Genomic DNA, 21,108 nt, shown 5'->3' on the forward strand with positions numbered 1-21,108 from the left:
CTACTAACGTGGACAGTGTCAGCACGACACCGGGGTTCATTTGTGCTGCCAATTACTTCGCTCGCCGCCTCTCTGCCTGTCTTTTCATCCTCTTTCTCTTCAGGTTTCCCTAAAACCAAACAGCATTAATGAACCGTGGAGCTGACATCTGCAAGAAAGCAACATTAATGTGCGCCGCAGTGACGTCCAAATCTCCGACTCGTCACCTGCCACCTCACAAAGACAGGACAGCATGTAGAGGGAGATGAGATCAATAACTTGGATATTGATAATTAACCGTTAATACTTCTGTTTTTATCATCGTTCGCTTTGAGGAGATTCACGTTGTAGAAAGAAAAATAGATGAGTGACGTTTATTAGATCTAAACGAATCTCCTCTGTCTTTCCTTCAGAAGTTGTTTCCCTCCGCTTTCATATTGTCGCTGTTGTCGAGCCACTGTGACGCTGATGCAGTGTAAATTGATTTCCCGAAAGATGTGATGGATGAATAGGGAATGAACATCTTCATCGCTGACCCCAACGCCGATTGCTTCTCCCCCTGCCTGCTCTGACGATTGACAAGGCTGCTAACGAGTGCCGTCGGCGGCCCTGTTATAATTTCTCTGTGTTGAAAAGAGGAGAGGCTCCGTCCCAAGGTAATGAGCTTCTGGAGGAAGGGAGGATAGAGGAGAAGGTGAAATACAAGAGTGGGAGTAAATAAAAAAAGGAGAGACAAAGCACATGAAAGTAGATTAGAAAGAAGTTGAGGTTATCATTGCTTGAGATGGGCCGCTACGTTGTTTATCTGCTGTCTTGATGGATGTCTTTCAAGCTGAGATGTATTCACTCCTCAATCGCTGAGAGGCAGGAAATTTCACGATATTTGCATTAAAAGTATTTGATGTAAAAGTGTGAGCGTGCGTGCATCTCTGATCCCATCCTGTGTATGTGTGGGCATTCCTATATTTGCATGTAGGCATGTGTAAGCATGTGTGTAATTTATTCCTCGGCGTGGGGGCTGAGGGTAGGTCTCTCTCTGTTTATTTGGATGATTAGGAGGCGACAATATGTTGCTGATGATCAGGTTTATAATCAGCTAGCATCACAGATTATTCTAACCTTGATTAAAGACCTGCAGTCGCACTATCATCTCGCAGCTCTGCCTAACAAGCTAGGACGACGCTCTGATTAATGCCAACTAGTCATGATACAAAGGACAGGCCTGCATCACCGCAGGAGGACTCAGGGAAAGTGTCACGAGTGTTCTGATTTGTCTGCTTGATGCAGGACCTTTGTCTTAATTGTTTTACAAATGAATCCATGTGAGACTGATAATGGCTGCTGTGATTAGATGTAAGAGAAACCTCTCCCTCCGTCTCCTTTCAGAAGAAACTTTGTTTTGTGTGTGTTTACGTGTCTGATTCATGACGCTGCAGGACGGCTGAATGAGTGAGTTGTTCTCACAGGTCGTCTGATGACGAGGGATCCAGGGTCGCTGGCCTCTGATTCACTGGAGAGCCCAACAGCCCGGCCCGGCCCAGCCTGCCACTCCTCCACCGCAGTGGTGTCATCGTGGTGAAAACAAAGCTCTGGTTTAGCAGCAGCATCATACTGAGGAGGAGGATTAATACCAGCAGATGTCCTCCCTTATTTCTTCCCTGAATTACAATAAAGGTCAACTTGTTATGTAACCTAAGCGTGAAAAACATCACCAGGGTCATTTGACATTTGATTTTGGGTGAAACTTCAGTGGTTACGTTGGAAAAATCAGTCCATTTGTTCAAGAGGAAAAAGTTAAACTGGCAAATCATCAGCTCTGAATTCACTTCCTGGATTGTGTTGCTTAAAAAACAAGATGGATTCCGCCTGAATTCATTACTGATCACATTTTCTCATCATCGTCATTGCTCATATTTTCAATTTTTTTTCATTTTGTATTACACATGAATGCGTTTGCAAAGAACAAACCCTCCAAAGCAACAAAACTGTGACTAGATTGAGGCACCAAAACGCTCCAGTCCAAGATCCTCCGTGTCTCTGCTCATAATTACAACCTCCAACCGCCAGGTTAGCCAGTGCAGGGAAACCAGGACCTAAGAATGAAGCATCTGCTTGAGTAGAACCAATAATGGACGCCTCTACTGGTTTAACTAGTATCCTTGTGGCAGCTAAGAGGAAATGATGTCACCGGCCAGTCGGGGTTCGGGGAATTTGATTCAAAATTTTCAAATAAAACGAGCATGTTTCTTAGAGAAGCGTCTAAGCTGACTGGTGAAACCGCCGCACTGTGAAGTTCTGGATTCCAGTCAAGTGTTCTCGTGTCCAGGTGCTTGGTGGACAAGGTGCCTTATGTGGCGCCACACTGCGCGGCGGGACGGTCTAAACGCCAGAGGTCCACTCCCAGATTGTCCTGCTCCTCTTTGATATTAAAGGCATTCTAGTGTGAATAATGTGTGTTTAGTGGCCTGCTGCGGATGTAGCCGTCCTGTTTGACCACCGAAGCTGACCTAATTCATCCTCTCAAGTGTGTGTGTTTGTGGTAAATGTAGAATGTGACACACAGCGCGGTGTTGTTTTTGCTGAGAGAGCCTGTGTGTGTGTGTGTGTGTGTGTGTGTGTGTGTTTGTTTGGGGGCCACTGAGTACGTGACCTCTCCTCCAGCATCCCCAAAGCAGCGACTCAGCAGGCGGGTAATTCATGCCGCAGCCCAGCCGTCCTGCTGCTCAGAGCACGTGCCCCTCCCTTCCCTCCCCCACGCACCCCCTGACCCACGTCTCCGTGGCAATGGTGTGGTGTCCCGTCAAAGGCAGCACCTGGCACCTGGCCACCTCCTCCTTTTCCCTCCCCCTCCCAGGCCTCACTGCGGGGTCAGGGGGGTCTATAACGAAGTTTCACATCTTCTTTGAGGGAGCAACAGGAAATGAACGCGCACGTAAACCTCTCACGGCGCCGTCGGGGGAGGGGCTTGTAGCGCTTCTTTCACATGGTATTTGCCCAATTTTGTACATATTTCATGAATTAAATCACAAACATACAAAGGAAAACAATTTTGCAGGTTGGAAAAACCTGTCAGATCTTCTAAAAGTAGGTGGCTGCAAACTGGGAGGGTTCAGTTTGCAAACTTCATCAATCGAGCCCATGGGACTTGGACTCATTGAATAGATCTTTTTATTGACCATATTTTTCTGGGAGTGCAGATGAAATGGCAGTAGGAGGCTGAAACATAGTTTTATTTTTGTGTAAAGGACGGGACATTTTGTTGTTTTAACTTATAACAAAGGTAAACATATGAATGTCAGTGTCGAAATTGACGAGGAACAAATCATAAAATAGATTCAAATGAAGCAGGCTGCATACTTTAACGCTACTAAACAACAAACAAACACCCAGAGACAAAGCCACGATTGCATGAACGCCACCTGATTCTGGCTCCTTCACCTCCAGTGGTGACATCACAGCACCTCTGAGTCAGCGGATCCTTCCTCCCGTCTCCTCTCCCTCCTTATTACATGCCGATTAGATGCACAAAGTGGTATAAGAAGGTGTCTGATGCAATTATCCTAGTTAGGACGTTTTAATAGTGTGTTGTGCCTCAGAGATGTATGTGCCAGCCAGACGCTGACATTAAATCAATAATCGTCCTGTCACGCCTGCTTGTTAATTCACTACTTTGCATTTTATTCCTCAACATGGTAAGATTGATTATTGGTAGCGGGGGTTTTGAAGTGGGCCAGGGTTTATGGTGATAATGGGCTGCGTTGTGTTCATTTGCATGGTACGTAACTGAGATTTCATCGTTGGAGATACTTACTGTCTCTAATTTGTTCAGATAAATTGCTGTGTGAAAGAAAAGTAGTTTTATTGAGTGTGTGGATGTGACTCCATGCATAAATGTGTGTGTGTGTGTGTGTGTGCGTGCGAGATAGGAACAGAATGACTTATTTCTGCGTCCCCGCCAGTTGTAGAGCTTATTTAAAAATGATCTTACAACTCCCTAAAAGCAGCCGTCATTCATAACTCCTCCATTAAACTGGTGACTCCCGTCCCTCGCCGTCCTTCCTCACGCTCAACCAGCTCATTAGCATCACGTGCAATCCATGCAACAAGTTAGCTCCAGACTTTATCTCGTGCAGTGCTTTTGCTTTGTTTCTCTTGTGTCGGTTGCTGTTTTATTTTGAAGAGCACTCCGTCGCGTGTGACTTTCTGCCTTTGTTTGTCTCGTCAGTCACATCTTTGTTCCCTCCAGGTCTCCCACCTGGTTCTTGTTGCGTCATTAGCAGAGCCTGGATTCACTTCACGTTCTCCCTTCAGTGACTTCCAGCTCACCTGTTGGCCTCCCAGTACTGTGAGTCTCGACTATCCAGTTTGTTTAGTTTGCCTGTTAAACTTTGGGTTTATTTTTGTGTTTCATACATTTCCAAGTCAGGTCCAGCAGGCTTCTACCAAGACCACAAACTGAACCCACCAGATTTTGCAGCAAGAGTTGGATTCAGTTTCTGTGTGCAACTCAGAATTTGAAAGATGAATTCGGCTCCTTAGTAAAACTCATCAAGAGTGTGAAGCCTTCAGTCGAGCGATGACATCAGTGAGCTCGGCAAGCTCCAAGAAGGCTGCACTCAGTGGAGCAGCTTCCTCGTCTCATGCTAGAGTTGCAAATGAGGAGTATCATTGTGACTGAAGTGTCAGAACCGTAAACAAGAGTACCTCGAAATTCACAACCCAAAAACACACCTACAATCGTCTGGAAGTCCCGGAGCGGAGCGCCACCTCCTGTCCCGGGCGTCTTCTGTTGACCTGCGTCATCTCGTCCTCTCAGTCCTGATTAGGCCTCTATTAAGAAGGCTGACACTCTAAGCCAGCGCATATTAGCCAGCTACTGAGAACACATGAACCTTTGGCCTCGCGGTCGGAGTGGCCGAGGCTGGCGGGCGAGGCAAACCTAGTTAGGGCTTCATTTATGCACAGGCACAGCTCGGCCTTCCCCCAACAAAGTCACAGACGTTTGCCGCTCGCTGTTTGCAGACACTGAAATTAAGAAAAGTGAGCAAATCATTTATCATTTTTAGAGCTCCAAAGGTAAAAACAACCTTCTTGGGGAAAAGGAAATCAAGATTTACTTTCATGCATGTGACACAGCGCTTCTCCCTGATGCATAGGGTAAAAAATATGATTCAAGGTTGTGAATAATGTGTTTTCTAAACATCTTAATTAAAGAAACCGCATCCATACATGGCAATTCAGAAGAGCGATGCTGCTGCTGCGATGCTTCCGCTAAACTAAAGTAATTCTCCTTCTATGCAGGGGCGCGTCCTTCAAGGAGAGCCGCATTAATCATTGTTGGGGGCCGGCCCACCTTCCTCAGGTGTTTCACATCCCTTTCAAATCTCTAAAATAAGGAGAGTGACAAAGTGTTTCTAAAAGACGCGCGGCGCCAAGCATATGGCGAGGACGGGTGGCCGCGCTCCAAAAGCAACACGGCAAAGAAAATGAAGAAGGTGCAGGTATAAATATTATCTTTGCCAAGCGTTCCTGTCTAACTTTTGCTGTGCGTGAGATCACTTGGGCAAAGAAAAGGAACAAATCATGTTTGCCGCAGCTTTTGTGGAGAATTGTCATCACACAGGCCGGCTCCCTGACCCGCACGCACGCATTAATAAATCAAACACTGATTTGGCGCTAAGTACCTAGCGAGTGTTTGCCTCCCAAACAAATGAATGCCTCGCCATGCTCGTGTTTCCTGGCCACCTCTGATTGGTTCTGACAGATATTCAGGCTTTTTGGTGGAGTAATTAGAGAGCCTCGGGGTGTGAGCTGAGAGGAGGCCTTCAGCGCTGGGTTACTTCACAGTCCTTCCTCTCCCTCCCAGGTAATTGCTACCAGCTGCACAGCCAGCAGCTGAAGAGAAACTCGCATTGATCCTCCCTGCACACCTTCAGATCCCAGCGACCACGCCGACGTACCCGATGCTGAAAGATACCCCGGCGACCATGAGCACATAAACATGACAAATTTTGTTTACCTGCAGTTTCCTGAAGGGAGTTGGGAAGGAAAAGAAGCAAGGAAAATGTTTTCTCTTAGAAAAAGGAAAATGCACTTGTGTTCCTCCAGAGAGGTGGAGCGAGTGTGTCCGACCGAGCGCCGGCACCACCTGCAGCTCGGTCCAGGAGCACTTAGGTTCCCAGTCGGAGTCCCTTTGCTTTCCTCACTCTTCCTTCCCTCCGCTGTCTTCTTATCGACTGGAGTTCTTCATACTCAGGATATCTCCGAGTGGATGAGCCGGGCCTCATAAATGCTTATCAGCACAGAGAATCCAAGCACAGCAAAACATCTCTTAAGCAACGTTGAATTATAAAAATCTTCCAGTGCAAACATTTTATTATCTTGCATGGTGAATGATTCCCCGGCAGTGTGGCCCTGTCGATCCCGTGTTTCTAATGAACACCTGTCAGAACGCGGTCATTTACCTGCAGGCTGCTTGGATTTGGATCAGTCTGTTTTCACCGAAACCATTTCTTTACAAAATAGAGAGAGAGGGGGAGAGAGAGAGGGAGCTCCTCCAAAGAGTCCTCCAGGAAACAGGGATATTTTGCGGTTGAAATACTCATTTGCAACGGAGCAATTAGACACATGCACACTTAGACGCCTCAGAAATCCACCCCACCAGGAACAAAAGCAGTTGAATACACCTTCTCCTTGCTACTGCAACCCGCCATTACTGTCCATCATCTTCATTATGATAGCTCGTTTGCTTTTAGCAGGTGAGACGGAGAGATGGCAGGTTGAGACTGAAAGCAAAAAGAAAAGGTCAAATATTAATACAAAGCTTTGGTTAAGCACATACGAACACAGATGTAATATTGTTGTTATTTGCTGGATTAATTTGCGGTTCCCCATCATTTCAAAGCGTCATTTGCAGTCATGAAGCTCTCACACCGAGTGAAGGGCCAGCAGCGACAGAGACGGCGTCTGATCACTGACACGTTTGCGTGGCGTTGAGCAGAATGTTTCACTCAGTTAGCAGGTCATGTTTGCTGCTCCAGCAGAAGCCAGCAGCTTCCCTGTCCTGTCCCTCGCTCCTCCACAGAATCTGGATTTATGGGCAGAATCTCTTTATGGAGCTTAGCAGACTGAGCTGACCGAAGCCTTCTCACGGCGCTGCTGCTTCTTCTGTGGTTCACCAGCAGGTATCCCGGGTGCAGTCAATGCTGCAAAGTGTAATTAAAAACAGCAAAGTAACTGACATGGTGCAGTTTAACGAGCTGGAACCTGGTCGAGCCTCCCACTTACCCACGTAGGAGGCTGGCGGCGGGGATTCATGACGCCCTCCAGCACATTAGCGACAGTAAAAGTACGAATATGCGGACCAGGTAGTGGCACTTGATGAATGTCTGCGCCGACGTTCACGTCAGCGTGTTCAGTCACGCAGCTGAACACCGTTAAACGTGTAGTTGCTCCATAAACACGTGTGCAGAAGTCTGATGGGAGTCATACGTCCATGTTGGAATTAAAGAAATATGAGGCCAGGCGGCAGGTCCGCCCCCGTCAAGCTTTTCATTCATATTTCATGACGATAATATCCTCGTTCACCTGATCTAAACGTTACTGAAACAAATTTTCACCTCCAGTGAACCGGAAGCTTCTCCAAAGGTCCAAACTGTAAAGGAGGTCATGACCTTTTCATATTAAATACACTTAACGGATGTTTTTCTTCTTCTTCTTCCAGGCGCCGTCACATATGGGGAGTAAAGAGAGGGCAGCGTGTGACAGTTAAGAGACACCGAACGCATTCATCCCGCCAACGACGACGAGATAGAAAGTGACAGAATGCACGTCTGACATCCAGCAGCACCAGAAGACTCGGAGGATCAGATTGGCTCACGGTATTTACATGCTCAGCGGCACAGCATATCAAAAAATATACGTTTGTATTTCCTGTGAAACAAAACAAACGCTGTTAAAGCTTTAGAGAAATTGTCAGATGAGAGCGAAAAGTATGACAGCAAAGACAAAGCTGAAACGGATAAGAGAGACTTAAATGACAAGCAATCATAGGAGTGTGATATACGGCGTGAACAACAAACTGACACGGAACCAATGAAACGCTTCACCTCACATAAGCCTTCTGCTGCGATGTGACACTTTATTGAGGGGAAACGTCCCGGCCGGAGCTCGCGGGCCGTTGTTTAGTGTCCCAGTATTTTCATTAACATCTCAGGCGTGTCATAATGCCACCACTCCGTCTCCCTCCACTTCTCTTTTTCTGTACAAATGTTTCCTGGAGAGGCAGAGATGATGGTGCCGTGTGTGTGTGTGTGTGTGCGCGCGCATGTGTTTGTGTGTGTGTGCGTGTGTGTGTGTGTGTGTGTTGGGGGGGGGCCTAACAGCAGTGCTGGGCGTTGGCATTTCTCAGCGACTGAAGAACACTGTTGCAATTACACGTCACAAAGGCAGCGCAGACACCAGTGTAGATTCATTACCTTTTACAAGGGCGAGCTTCTTTCTTGACACGCTGATCTTTTCTTTTCATTAATGTGCGGGTACACAAACAGATGCTCCTCCGACCACAGAGGCCCCACAGCCAGCTCGGTCCCGGGGGGCTATTTAAGAGAAAGGTGTAATAACTTGGTAATAAATTATGAAAGTAGATACTGAACGTCTGCTTTAAAGACCTCTATGGTTGCACTCCTTTCCCCACATTGTCTTTGTTTAACACCTTTACAAAGCTAAAACCATCTTTTTAGGTTCCTGATACCAAACCGCCGTGTTTGAAAATGTCCATCTGCTGTTAAGAGCCACAGCAAAAACATGTAATTGAAATAGTTTTCACTGTATTCATGTTAGGATTGTGTGTTTAATGGTGAATGTGTTCGTGCATGAAGTATTAATTTGTGTTGTTTGGTCATCTAGTCTTAGATTTATAGTGTCTTTTGAAGTTATGTACATTTTAGATCCGTCCTGAAGCGACTGGGACAGGAATGAGCGCTAAAATAACAGCAATCATTATTTTATTGAATGCAACACAACTGACTCTTGCATAATAGGTTGGGACACACACACACACACACACACACACACACACCATGAGGTCGACAGACAGGCAACCTTTTGTCTCTGTTTACCCTGGAAAGGCAGCAAGACAATTGGAAGGTCAGAGGTCAAATGGCTGTCTGGGGTCAGGCCTGCATCGGGGCTGGGGCATTAGTTTCAACACCAGGAGGTTGTTTAAGAGCTGCTTACGAAAAAAGATGGGCTGGGACGGTTGAATGAGCTCCCACGGCTGGGGCGGCAGAAAACCAGCACCATTAAAGAGTTAAATCCTGTGCGAACGGGAGCGTAATTCTTACCTCCAGCCTCCAAAAATGAGAATAATCACATTATTTATTTCAACCTTACAGCTCCCAACATGGCAGGAATATTCTGAACGACTAACGCGCTAACCTGAGGCTACTCGGGTCGACACATGAGGGCCGGACAGGTCCAGAACCAGGTGGAACCATCAGGCTGAGATATCTCAAGGTCAGGAACGGCGGCGAGGATGAGGAGCAGCTGGTGCTTGTCAGAGCCAGCGGGCGTCTCCAGGACGATTCTGAACTTGCCGTGTTTTTACCGCTTGAAATCCTTTTTAAGTAGTTGATGGCAGAGGAAAAGGTCAGATGCGGGTTAAATACTAGGATTCATGGAGGACAGTCGAGCCTGGGAAAGTGGCGACCAGGATGAATGTGCTTGTCCTGTTTTGTTCATGGAGCGCCGCCAGTGTGCACAACAACGGCTCTTTAAACCAAACCAAGCGTCTGGTTCCTACCAGAATCATCGGCAGTGACACCCAGCACTGAGACAGCATCTTATAGGTGTTTATTTCATTCTCTGTTAGCCAAAACGAGTCAATAACAAGTCAGATACTGGAGAGTTGAGGGCAGAGAGGAGCGTTGTGGTCAGGGCGGGTAGAGAAGCCCGTCTCTACCTGGAGGAGTCCTCCTCCAGTGAGCTGTGTGTGCTGTCGGTGTCATGTTTGTCTTTGTCTCTCTTTAACTCAGCATGGTGGGTAAAGCACTGTAACTGCACTGTACCAAAAAAAAAAAAAAAAAAAAATCTGTTTGTTGTCGCCCCCGATTCCCAGTGCAAGCTGCAGCGGCGGTGCAAACAGCCCTCCTTGTTATCCACTTGTGCTCCTGCCAGCTCCAGCAGGCGGAGTAGAGCTTGTGAAGTTGACTGGAAGTCCTGAAAAGCATTCTCTCTCTCTCTCTCTCTCTCTCTCTCCCTCTCCCCGTGACAGCCTGTCAATCATCACCTGTGGCGTCGTGCTTGGCGTGGCACTCTTCGAGGCTCTGCCAGCATCCGTGGTTCAAACTTTTGTGCCCCGCTAGTTTGTCTGTCACTCACTCACAACCTGCCCAAAACTCATCTCTGGTGTTTGTTTACTAGTTCCTCTCCGTGACGCCGGCCTGGTTAAACCAGGCACCGTCTCAGCGACGATATTGAGCCGCACCCTGCGTAGCTTTCCTATCAATTACGATCAATCTTCAGTGGCCAATTACAGCCTCGTGACACCAGTACGGCTTCAAAACCAGACAAAAAGAGAAAGGAAGGGATGGAGGGAGGTAGAGGGGAGGGATCCAGCCTGTAATTAGTGGTCCTAACTGGAAGAGAGAACAGGGGGCCACATGGTTAGGGCATCTGTGGCCAAGCACACACACACACACACACACACACACACACACACACACACACACACACACACACACACACACACGGTCCCGCTGGCGTCTGGGGGTCCGGCTGTGTCAGCCCTACTCTGGGCCAGCGGCCAGCACCTCTGTCCCTGTCATGTGGCCCGTTAATGAGGAAGTCACATATGGACTAGAGACCCTCGTTAGGCAGGCGGAAGGACACACACATGCACGCACACACACACACACATGCCTGCCATGTAGGGGACACACACACACACACACAAACAGGTGCAGGTGAGGGCAGTGATGGGCACGGGGCAACTGGAGGAAGCTGGGGGCAGAACATGCTGTCACACACACACACACACACACACACACATTCTCCTGTAAGTGTAGCTTGACACACAGCACAGAGGAGCAACATGACCTCCCCTTTGTTCATGGCGTGCTGGGGGCGGTTGGATGTAGTTCGCTTCCAGAATGGTGGAGTTTCCCTCACAGATACAGAGCGCAGCCTCTTGTCTCTGAGTTGACGTATTAAATAGATCCTGCTTTTCATGGTTTTTGACTGAAAATGGAGGTCAAGCTGTGTTTTTCGTCCTCTTCCCTTCTTTTCATTCTTCCTTCACCCTTATATTCCTGGCGTCTTCAAAATCCTTCGCCGAACAGCGAACAAATGTAAAAAACCTGCAAGAATGATCCAGCTTTATCTTTGTGTTCCAATAAATAAAATGAGCACTAACTCAAGGAAACTAGTAGTTTTGTGTGTTCTGCAGCAGCAAATTTAGAATTGGGGGATGAATTTGGTAGTTTTGCGCGTGCAGAAACAGCAGGGAACACACACACCCTTGCAACAAAACTAGAAACGAAACCCTCAAAATGGAAGCTACCTGTTCTCCCCACGCCGTGACCGCTCTTAGACTGGAAGGGCGTTAAAAACGGGGGTCTGATGGCCGGGGCAGCGACGGCTCAGCTGCGGCCCGGCCCGGCCCTCTGCTCCTGTGGTAAGAGGAGGGGTGGCGGAGGAGGCATCATGAGGGCAACACTCTTTCACATGGGCCTCTCACCAGCTGTCACCCCCAGCACACCGCTGAATGGAGCCTGTCACTCCGCCGGCCCCGCCGGGATTTAACTGGTCAAGAGACGAGAGGAGAGAAGGAGCCGAGGAGGAGAGAAAAGGGAGGATGGAAGGAAAAAGTGAAATACAAAGCAGCTCAGAAAAAGCTGGAGAGCAGGGATTAGGGCGCACATGTGTAGAAGACACTAATGCATCTTACGCTAACTTCAGCCTCGGCCCCCCCCCAAAGCCCCGGATTAGAGATCTCAAGCGGGCAAAGGAGAAACATATAGGCCCGGGTCTGCACGTCTCCTGCTCTGGTTATTATCCACACAGCCCCTTTAGCTTATTACAGGCCTCATCCTGCTATTTATCATCCCTTTGTGTCATATTATTTTTTTCTGCCTTTAGAATATTTTAAGTTAAGATGCGGATAAGAAAGCTTTACAAGGCGGGTCGGAGGGTGTCGTGTGTTTGCCGCATCTGCTCGCCACTCTCGTCATGACGAGGAACCGAGAGAAAGAAAACACACTTCCCTCTCTCTCTCTCTCTCTCTCTCTCTCTCTGTCTGTCTGTCTGTCTGTCTCTCTCTCTCTCTCTGTGTCTGTCTCTCTCTCTCTCTCAGCTGCTTTTGTTTGGAGAGGATGATGGGAAGAGAGCAGCAGACCTGGGGGAGGTGAGACGGGAGGTGAGGAGAGGAGGTGGAGGCTAGAACCCCCCCCCCCGACCCGCCCTCCTCTCATGAACTCATTCAAACTACTGGCGTTCCCCGAAAAAAAAGGTTGAAGGGTTAAAATGTTCGAGGTGAAGCAAAAGATGACGTTGCTTGTGATTTCAGCGGTGCGTTATTCTCAGCGGAGAAAAGAACATAAAATCATGTTGAAAGAGGTTGTTGATAGACATAAAACTACAGTGTCAGTGTAGTACTACGCGGAACATGTACATGTACCTCAGCTTTGCAGCACTGAGAGCGGACAGCCGTTTCAGGTCTGTGTTTGGTGGCGAGGCCTGTGAGCAGAACCAGACACACCACATCTGATCTGCAACCCCCAGAGCCACCAAACATGTGACAAACACATTTGTCAACAATTTGTCCTGTTTTTTTTTTTTTTCCTGGGGGGGGGGGGGGGGGGGGGGCTTTCAACAGCCATCAAGATTGCTTTTTGGCCAAAGTCACCCCGCGTTCTGATTGGCTGACTCATCATGGGTCAGATGCTAATTGAGTCCAGGAAATCTGCAGAACTTCTCCCCCCTCGGCTCCAATCGTGAGGCTAACGGAGAGCGAGGAGTCACGTGTTCTGCGTCTGCGGCCATGCCAGATAAATATTGAATTCTTTTCAGGTTTTGCAGCGTGTTGAATTCTTGGTGTTCTTGTTTTTTAAGCCGACTGCAGCGTAGCAAGAAGTGTCCCTTTGTCTGTGACTGCTGGTGTTGACAGGACTGACTTGTTTTCACGGGGCTGGGGAGGTTTCGTCTGTGTCCAGCAGTCTCCCAGGCCTGGTTGTGGTCACTCGGTCTGAATTTCTGGTTGCTCTCGGTGCCAAAATGATCTGCCTTCCAGAATCGTCTGGACGTTTGAGTTTTTTGGAGCAGATGTCAAGCGGTTTTTGGTTGAGGAATAGAAGGAGTCATGCAGAGATAGGATTTCTTTGTGGAAGGCAAGAAAATGAAGTAACATCGAAATGGTCTCTCTTAAATCACAACAAAAGGAAGCTTCAGTTTTGAAGGGTGGGGGTGGGGGTGGGGGGCATTTTCAAGGCTTGCACATGCTTTTTTCATTTTCTTTTCACTTGGTTGATGCAAATTCAACCATGCACATCATGAATAGTCAAAAATCACAGCGTCTTGCCCATAGGGGTCACTAGCACTTCACCAAATGACTGAGGTTTTGCATTGAAACGAGCTGCTGCTGCTGCTGCTGCTGGACTGTCAGAGGCGTAACCATGAACACACACTTGATAGCGCCGAATGTGCTGAACCCAACAGCACCCTACACGTATGGAGCCTCCTCCCAGCATGCATCTCTCCATAGCATGTGGCTTTATCTGCATTTCTTCACATGGTGGCGCAGCTAGTTGGCTGCAGCTACATGGATGTGACACGTCCTTTCTGAGACCCCCCCTCCATCCATGCTGCTCACACACACACACACACACACACACACACACACACACACACACACACACACACACACACACACACACTCTCTCACACTGGTCTAATGCCTTGAAGAGTAGACAGGCCTCAAGCGAAATTCACCCACCCATTCACGCACACACACACACTCACCCACCCATTCACACACACACACACACACACACACACACACACACACACACACACACACACACACCCATTCACACACACACCGCTAATGCAAATGAGCTCTCTGGTCAGCCAGGCTGAAAAGGCAAGAGAAGGCAGGAGCGTATGGCCAAGCAGCGGGGTGACCACCCCACCCCTCTCCATCTCTCACACACACACACACACACACACACACACACACACACACACACACACACAGCACAAATCCCCTCCTTGTCAACACAGCGCCTCAGTGAAACACGTTCACTCACACACACCTTGTTCCTCCTCACATGTTTATCACCCGTGGTATTAGATTTCCTCTGTGAGGAAGAAACTGCATCATCATCAGGTTTGTGACGACGGGCGTTGACGCGGCGCTTGACGGGAGAACCGTGACGTTCTCCAAACAGAACATGACGGTCGCACTACTGCGCGGTGTCCCTTTCTGCCCCTTTTATTTCAACAAATTATACAATTTTTTAAATTAAAAACACTACCATGATTACACTCAGGCAAGTAAATCTAAAGAAAAAAAATGTTTTTTCTTCAAGAATTTGAATTATATTTTCAGGACACCGATAGAAAAAAATTCTAAATTACTCCTAAATTACTCACATTTTTTCACGCAACATCGTGTAAAAGAGCCACAGGTGTCAAATCAGAACTCACCGGCCATTTTTAATGTTTGACGTCACAAAATCAGAAGAAACCGGAAGAATTTTGTTTGTTTTTTTTGGTGGGTTTTGTACAGCGTGAAATTAACTTAAAAAAAAAAAACAACAACCCAATCCAGGAGTACTTAGAGTATTTGTGTTGTAAAGAAAATAGCAAACATTTGAAAAAGCAATATTTGCATGAATTAATTCTCGTTGGCTGCACCATCTTTATTTAAAAAAATGAATTAGTAGTAGTAGTAGTAGTAGTAGTAGTAGTAGGATTTAAATGTCGGCGTGTTAAAACAGAGGCTCTGATCTGCTCCCTGGATTATATTCCAGGTTAAATTAGCCGCAGCAGCGTCACTGGTAGCCAAAGGGTGCTAACTGAAGTACATTTACATGAAAGTGGCCTACTTCTTATTCTGCACATTTCCTCACCCCCCCCCCCCCCCACCTTGCTCAAGCTGAAGATAACAAACGTGTGTCCGCGTGTGTATTATGTAAAGATATAATCATTTACGACAAAGCCACGTTCACAATGGCACAGCAGATAATAAGATACACATAAAGTTTATTCAAAGGACACGAGAAGCTAAATTCTGTGTTTTAGCGGCGCATCCAGGAGGATTGTGAAGTGCGGAACACACACTCAGGGTGAGCTAGAAAACAACTGATGCGCACATTTTCATCCTTTTTTTGTTTTTTGTTTTTTTCGCTCCACTCGCAGCATCTACGTCTGAAGCGGCTCTCAGACTCAGACGGAGAGAGAGAGAGGGAGGGACGGAGGGAGGGAGAGGTGATCCAGAGATGAAGGGCAAAGGTCAGAAGGTTAGAGAACGGGTGTGTGAGTAAAGATCCTGACTTCCGATGGAGCGGGAGTGCAACCTCACATTTTACTCTTCATAGTTTATCATTTTGGTGTAACGATGCAGGATAATATCAGCAGATATCGGTGGTAATTAATATATCGGTGTCAGCCTGATGAGGAAGCAGCGTCTGACGTGACATCGACGACCTGCAGGCGCTCTGAAAGCTTTGGGAGGCTTTGTTTTCATATTTCTTCAGTGTTTACTTGCGTTTTTCCTGATGTGCAAATGTGAATATCACACCAACCTGTTTTATAAAGTTAGGAGCGACATCAGTAAATATTAGAAAAATAGGTGAAAAATAGTGGCGTGACACACTACAATTTATATATTTATTCATATATACATATACATGTATAATCTGCATCCTTATTTTAGTCCATTTGGTGCAGAACTATAACAGAATAAATATTTGAATAAACAGTTTCCATTGTCACTGTGTAATTACGGCTGTTTTTAATCATATAAATTCTTAGAGTGCATGAATAAATAGCTTGACAAGCAGCAGTTTCATCAGTAAAAAGACCACAATCGTGAATATATTTGCCTTTTTAAGATCTAACTGAACACATTAGCATTCGTGTAGCCTTACCTTCGCTACCTGAATCCTATTTCCTCTTTCCTCTGTCGCATTAACACATCAATATTGCGACAAAGCAGTGAATCAAACAGGCGTGTCAGCGGCTTTCCTGTCTCGTCAGCAAAGGTCGCAAACCCAACCCTGAACTTGACCCCGACTGTACCTGCGACGTTGTTCAGCAAACACTTACACTCTTTCTGGTCCCGTGAGCAGAACACGCCGGTCCGGCGCAGCTCCTAGGTGTGCAGCCGGCTGGTGATAAAAATGTTACAGAAACATCAGGGCCTGTAAGGGAAGTAGACGGGAGGGAAGGGGTCAGAGGGGGTGGGTGGGCTGGGAAGGTTTACACTCGGCGGAGAAAAGAAAAGGGGGCATAGAGAAGGGAAAAGAGTTTAAAAAAAAGCCCACAATAACCGATGAAAAGATGAGATGTGAAGAGAGAAAAATGTTACTTCTGGAGGCGTTTTTCTCAAACAGAGTTTTTCACCTTTGTGGTGCAAAGGTCAGGTTTCGCCTCAGGCCGAGTCAGGCCAGACTTAGAGAGACAAATTTCCCTTTTTCTTGCTCCATAGAGGGATGTAAGTGTAAGTGTGTGTGTGTGTGTGTGTTTTGGGGGAGTGTTTGCGTTAAGTGTAAAAGTGCCACCCAGGCTGTTTGTCTCCAGGACCAATAGATTTTTACTTGTGGGGTGATGAAGTCCACAGATGCAGCAGAAATTAAGAAGCGTGATTTGTGGTTATGTCAATTATTCTATATTTTCTTCGTCTTTTTTTGCTGTTAGACTCCTGCATCAAGGATAACGGTGTGCATTTTTGTTTTTCAGAGAAAGTAATAACTCCACAAGTAGCACAAGCTGCAGAAAATGAATCATAAAACGCCGGCTGCTCTCAGGGGCACGGCTGGAGGAGAGCTACATATGCTGGTGTTATGCATAACTGCGGTAGCTGGTCCAAGAAAAGCTCACCTTACCTGCTGCATTCAGTTGTTCAAGTAAAAGATTGCTTCATATGGATAAACTCAGCAACCCCTCTGAAATATTTGAGACAAATTTAAAATAATGAGTGGTAGAGTGGCTAAAAGCGGGAGTTCCGCGACTCTGACGCGCGCCTCTCATCGCTAAAGTTGTGACACCTTTGCCTCCATTTGTAAGTTTTGCATGTTCAGACCGGTGTACCTATCAATGGAAGAAAAGGTGGAGACGCTGTGACTGACTGAATAAAGGAGTGAAAAGAGAGAGTGGGAGTGGAAAGGAAAAGGGGAAAAAAAGAGAAGTCTGATTAATAATTGCAAAGCTGCTAGGTGCCGATCTTCTGGCTTCTCACTTCAGTGGGCCGGCGCGGGGATCTCGCCTTCGGCCGTGTCGGTGGGGCTCATTAGGGAACCTCTAGGGACCTGACAGAAATTGTTAGCGGGATGTGATGGCCGAATCAGACGCAACCCCTCCCCTCCACCAGCGCCATTATTCCCTCCACTCTTGCTTCCTCCCTAATTCCCTCCACCCACCCACCAATATGCCCCTCATCCGGACAGGAAAAGAGGAAAGAAAAAGAAGGGGGACTCGGCCATTCCTCTCTCAAACTCCCCCTCCATCCTGATAAAAACTGCTCCCAAAAAGCGCCAGGGGAGAGCGACCTGCTTCTGATTGGAGGACGGGGTGAAGAGTCCCGATCTATAATTGATGTGTGTGCACAATTACAGGCCTCCAGACATCAGCAAAGTGTTGCACAAGCGCACCTCAAGGAGAGATGAATTTTGAACAGGCGTTGCATAAAAATCAAGGATCACCAGCCCCTCCACCTCTCCATTCAACCCCCCCCCCCCATCACTACATCTCTCTCTCTCTCCTGAATTTTGATGTCTGACCAGTGTGTGTGTCTAAAATGTGTCAAGTTACCACCATGGATGAGTGAGTGTGTGCTCACTTGGCTGGGTATGAATATGATTTCTCTGCCCAGTTTCACCTGCACACGCTGATCTGTTTATTTCCTGTGGAAGACAAGTGGCGTGATCACGGACCACGTCAGGAAAACTGGGGGGTATTTTTGTCTTGGTTGGGGTTTTTCTTGTCTTTTTTTATGTACAATATGTGTGTGTGTGTGTGTGTGTGTGTGTGTGTGTATAACGTGATATTACAGAGCCGTGTTTCTAAATGTGTGCATGGGCCTCCATATGCAGAGCTCCTTCTTTTTCTTTATATTTAGCATTTTTCCTTTCCTGTCTTGAAGTTTTTCGTGACACGTTTCAAACCTAAAAATGCCAAAACAAACATCCAGAAACATCTCTGGTGTGTTTTTTTTTCTTCCTGCAAATATTTCTCCTGAAGCTTTTCTGGAAAACTTGATCGATTTGTCGCTAAAACTTTTATTTATCCACGTCTGCAGCTGAGAGAAACATGAAATGAAAAAAAAAACCAACCCTTTTGCGAAACTGACTTACTTTGGCGCTACTGCTCCTTCAGTATTTTTAAGAATCAGTTTATTTAAAAAAAAACAACATAATTATTATGGTAAAGTAAAAGCCTGCATAAACATGTGAGGGTGATTTACACACCCAGCAAGTTTATGATATTTTATGCTTGAAATAAATGTGAATTCTACAAGAACAAATATTGAGGTGAACTAAACTCCATATGCATTTTTAGTGTTTTTATGGTTTACTTGACAGCAGTTTCTGGATGTGTTGTTGCCCAAAAAAAAATGACACAGACTTATAAAAAAACAACAACAAACTTCGTTACTGTATAGAAGTGACAGGCCGTGCTCATTTAACCCTGGAGGATTTTTATGGGCGCTCTTACTTTATGATGTAATTGATCTTGACTTCATCTTTGCGTCTCAGAATTACGGTATAATCCATTTAAAGCTGTTTGTCAAATGTTTTTAACTCGTGAAAGTCAAAGAGCGTGAGGAGTGAGAGCAGCGCGGCCCCCGGACCCTGCTGAATAATCTCTAATGAAAAGATTATTGATGATTAAGTCTCTGTCTCTGCATGGACGCCCCGCCGCTAAACTTGGCAGTTCAGCAAAAAAAAAAAAAAAAAAAAAAAAAAAAAATCCATTTGCAAAGTTTTTAACCGAATTTACATAAACCCTCATTTTTCAAGGAGGTTTGAACATGAATGGACAGAATGTGAGTGTGTGAGCTTCAGCGGAAGGCAAGTGGTTCACAGTTCTACGAGTCGGTGTCTATTTAGTTTTACTTTGGAATTTCTAATTTAAATCTATTATCTTCAAATGAGCTGGAGAGTTTTCCGTCACAGGCCTGATCCAATATCTTCAGATTTTTCCTTTTGTGTCACCTTCCAACCTTTGGCCGTACGTGGATGAGTTGCATCCATCCCGTTGGAGAGTTAATGAAGTGTTCAACTTGAGCGAGTGAACTTTCACGATCAACTGCGCACTGAAGTGAGATCTTTTAAATCTTCAACGTGCCTCTGTGTGGGAGTAGGGCGGGAAAAATCCATTCTGATGGTACGAATGCTCGCATACGCACCAGCCTGACCCTCGAGTTCAGGTGAAAAAGCGTTTCTCTTCTTGGAAATAAACCAAATAACTTTCAGATGAGCGCTTAAATCAACCCGCGTGAACCGTGCAAACAAAACGAATCTGCATCTCCGAGTCCTCAGAGGAGATATTTAGTCAAACGCGGAGCCTCACACGGCTGGATCTAGTGTCTTCACCCTTGAGTGTCAACAGGTGAAAGTGGGCGATAACGCCGTTTGATGTTGCCAGACAGAATTTCTACCACCCAACTTCACTTCTTCTTCTTCTTCTTCTTCTCTTCTTCTTCTTCTTCTCTTCTTCTTCCTCTAGACCTCTCAGCAGACTTCAAAGCCCCCCTCCTCCTGCCTCTATCTCCCTCTTCTCACTTTAATCCACTGCAGCAGAGCCCTTTAGTTCAAAGCGCTCAGGAATACCCCCGCCTCACCCCCCCCCCTCCAAAAAAAGGGAAAAAAGAGAAAAAAAACTGCAACCCAAACTTTCCCCCCCCCAGCCCCCACCCCTCCCCCCCCCCTCCTCCCTCTGCTGAGTCGCAATTACAGCTCGGCTAGCGCGCTGACCAGCTCCCGCTATTAATTAATCCCACAAAGAGCGTTCATTTCCTGGACTCCTCAGATTGACAAGAAGGGGTGATGATGGTGGTGGGGATGGATGGGTGGGGAGGGGGGAGGTGGTGGTGCTTGTTTCAAAGCTAATGCAGTCTGACCAAGCCAGGAGAGGGGAGAAGAAAAAGAGAGTAGAAAGGGAGACGAGAAGAAAGACCTTCACTCCTAAAGTAGGTGGAGGGCGCATTTGATACAGGGCCGTACTTGAATGTGATTGAATGCTTTGTTGCTGAGGGCTCTTTGCTAATCTTTACCTGCACAAAAATTCACAGCGTTAGAAAATGCTCGCTGGAGGGCTTGTGAGTGGAGAGGCTTTGGTCCGGGTGGGCAAGACGGTTGGGAAGAGGTTTCATGTCCGAGCTCCCTCTCTCTCTTCCTTCCGTCTGTGAAAGACTCCTCGTCAGTGGAGGGTCTGGTGGCTAGAGGGGGATGAAACCGCGCTGAATGAAAAGAGAGAAGTGGAGAGGCACGTCAGCAGGATGAGGAGAGTCACAGTAAAGGGATTCATTCATGCTGATTGTTTGAAGGGTGTGACACATTCTAGTGGAGGATGGGAAACTCCTCCAGCCTGACAATCCAGCAGCATTTGATGATTTATTGCCTGTATCAACAGAACTCTGATGTACAAAACACTGAACGTTCCTCCCCAGATGTGATCGGTGTGAGAAAGACGAGCACCTGTGCTGCTAAATCATCGGTTCTATCAGAACGGGAGTGTTTATTCACTGAAGGGGCAAAGAACGCTGCTGACAGGTTTGTTCTTAAAATCCCAGCTCGCACCAGGTTAGTAGGCTACTGCTACAAAGGTCTGGGACCTGCACTTTAGCGTGTCTCTGACCCCGAGAGCCAGCTGGAGTCCAGGTTAGGACACCCATGCCACATTCCTCCA

General features: G+C 46.8%; 1 long non-coding RNA gene across 1 annotated transcript in view; it reads left to right on the forward strand.

Annotated features, from left to right (window-relative positions):
- The window catches only part of LOC147272780 (uncharacterized), a 49,692-nt gene extending 28,731 nt beyond the window's left edge, over positions 1–20,961 (forward strand). The window contains exons 2-3 of the long non-coding RNA XR_015115974.1: positions 7,703–7,859; positions 20,870–20,961. This is a non-coding gene — a long non-coding RNA (uncharacterized LOC147272780). The remainder of the gene's footprint in view (positions 1–7,702; positions 7,860–20,869) is intronic.
- The last annotated feature ends 147 nt before the right edge of the window (positions 20,962–21,108 follow it).

The sequence above is a fragment of the Aulostomus chinensis genome, chromosome 1 (assembly GCF_037954235.1).
Source record: "Aulostomus chinensis isolate RoL2024-O1b breed Wild chromosome 1, RoL_Achi_v1.0, whole genome shotgun sequence".
Lineage (NCBI taxonomy): Eukaryota > Metazoa > Chordata > Actinopteri > Syngnathiformes > Aulostomidae > Aulostomus > Aulostomus chinensis.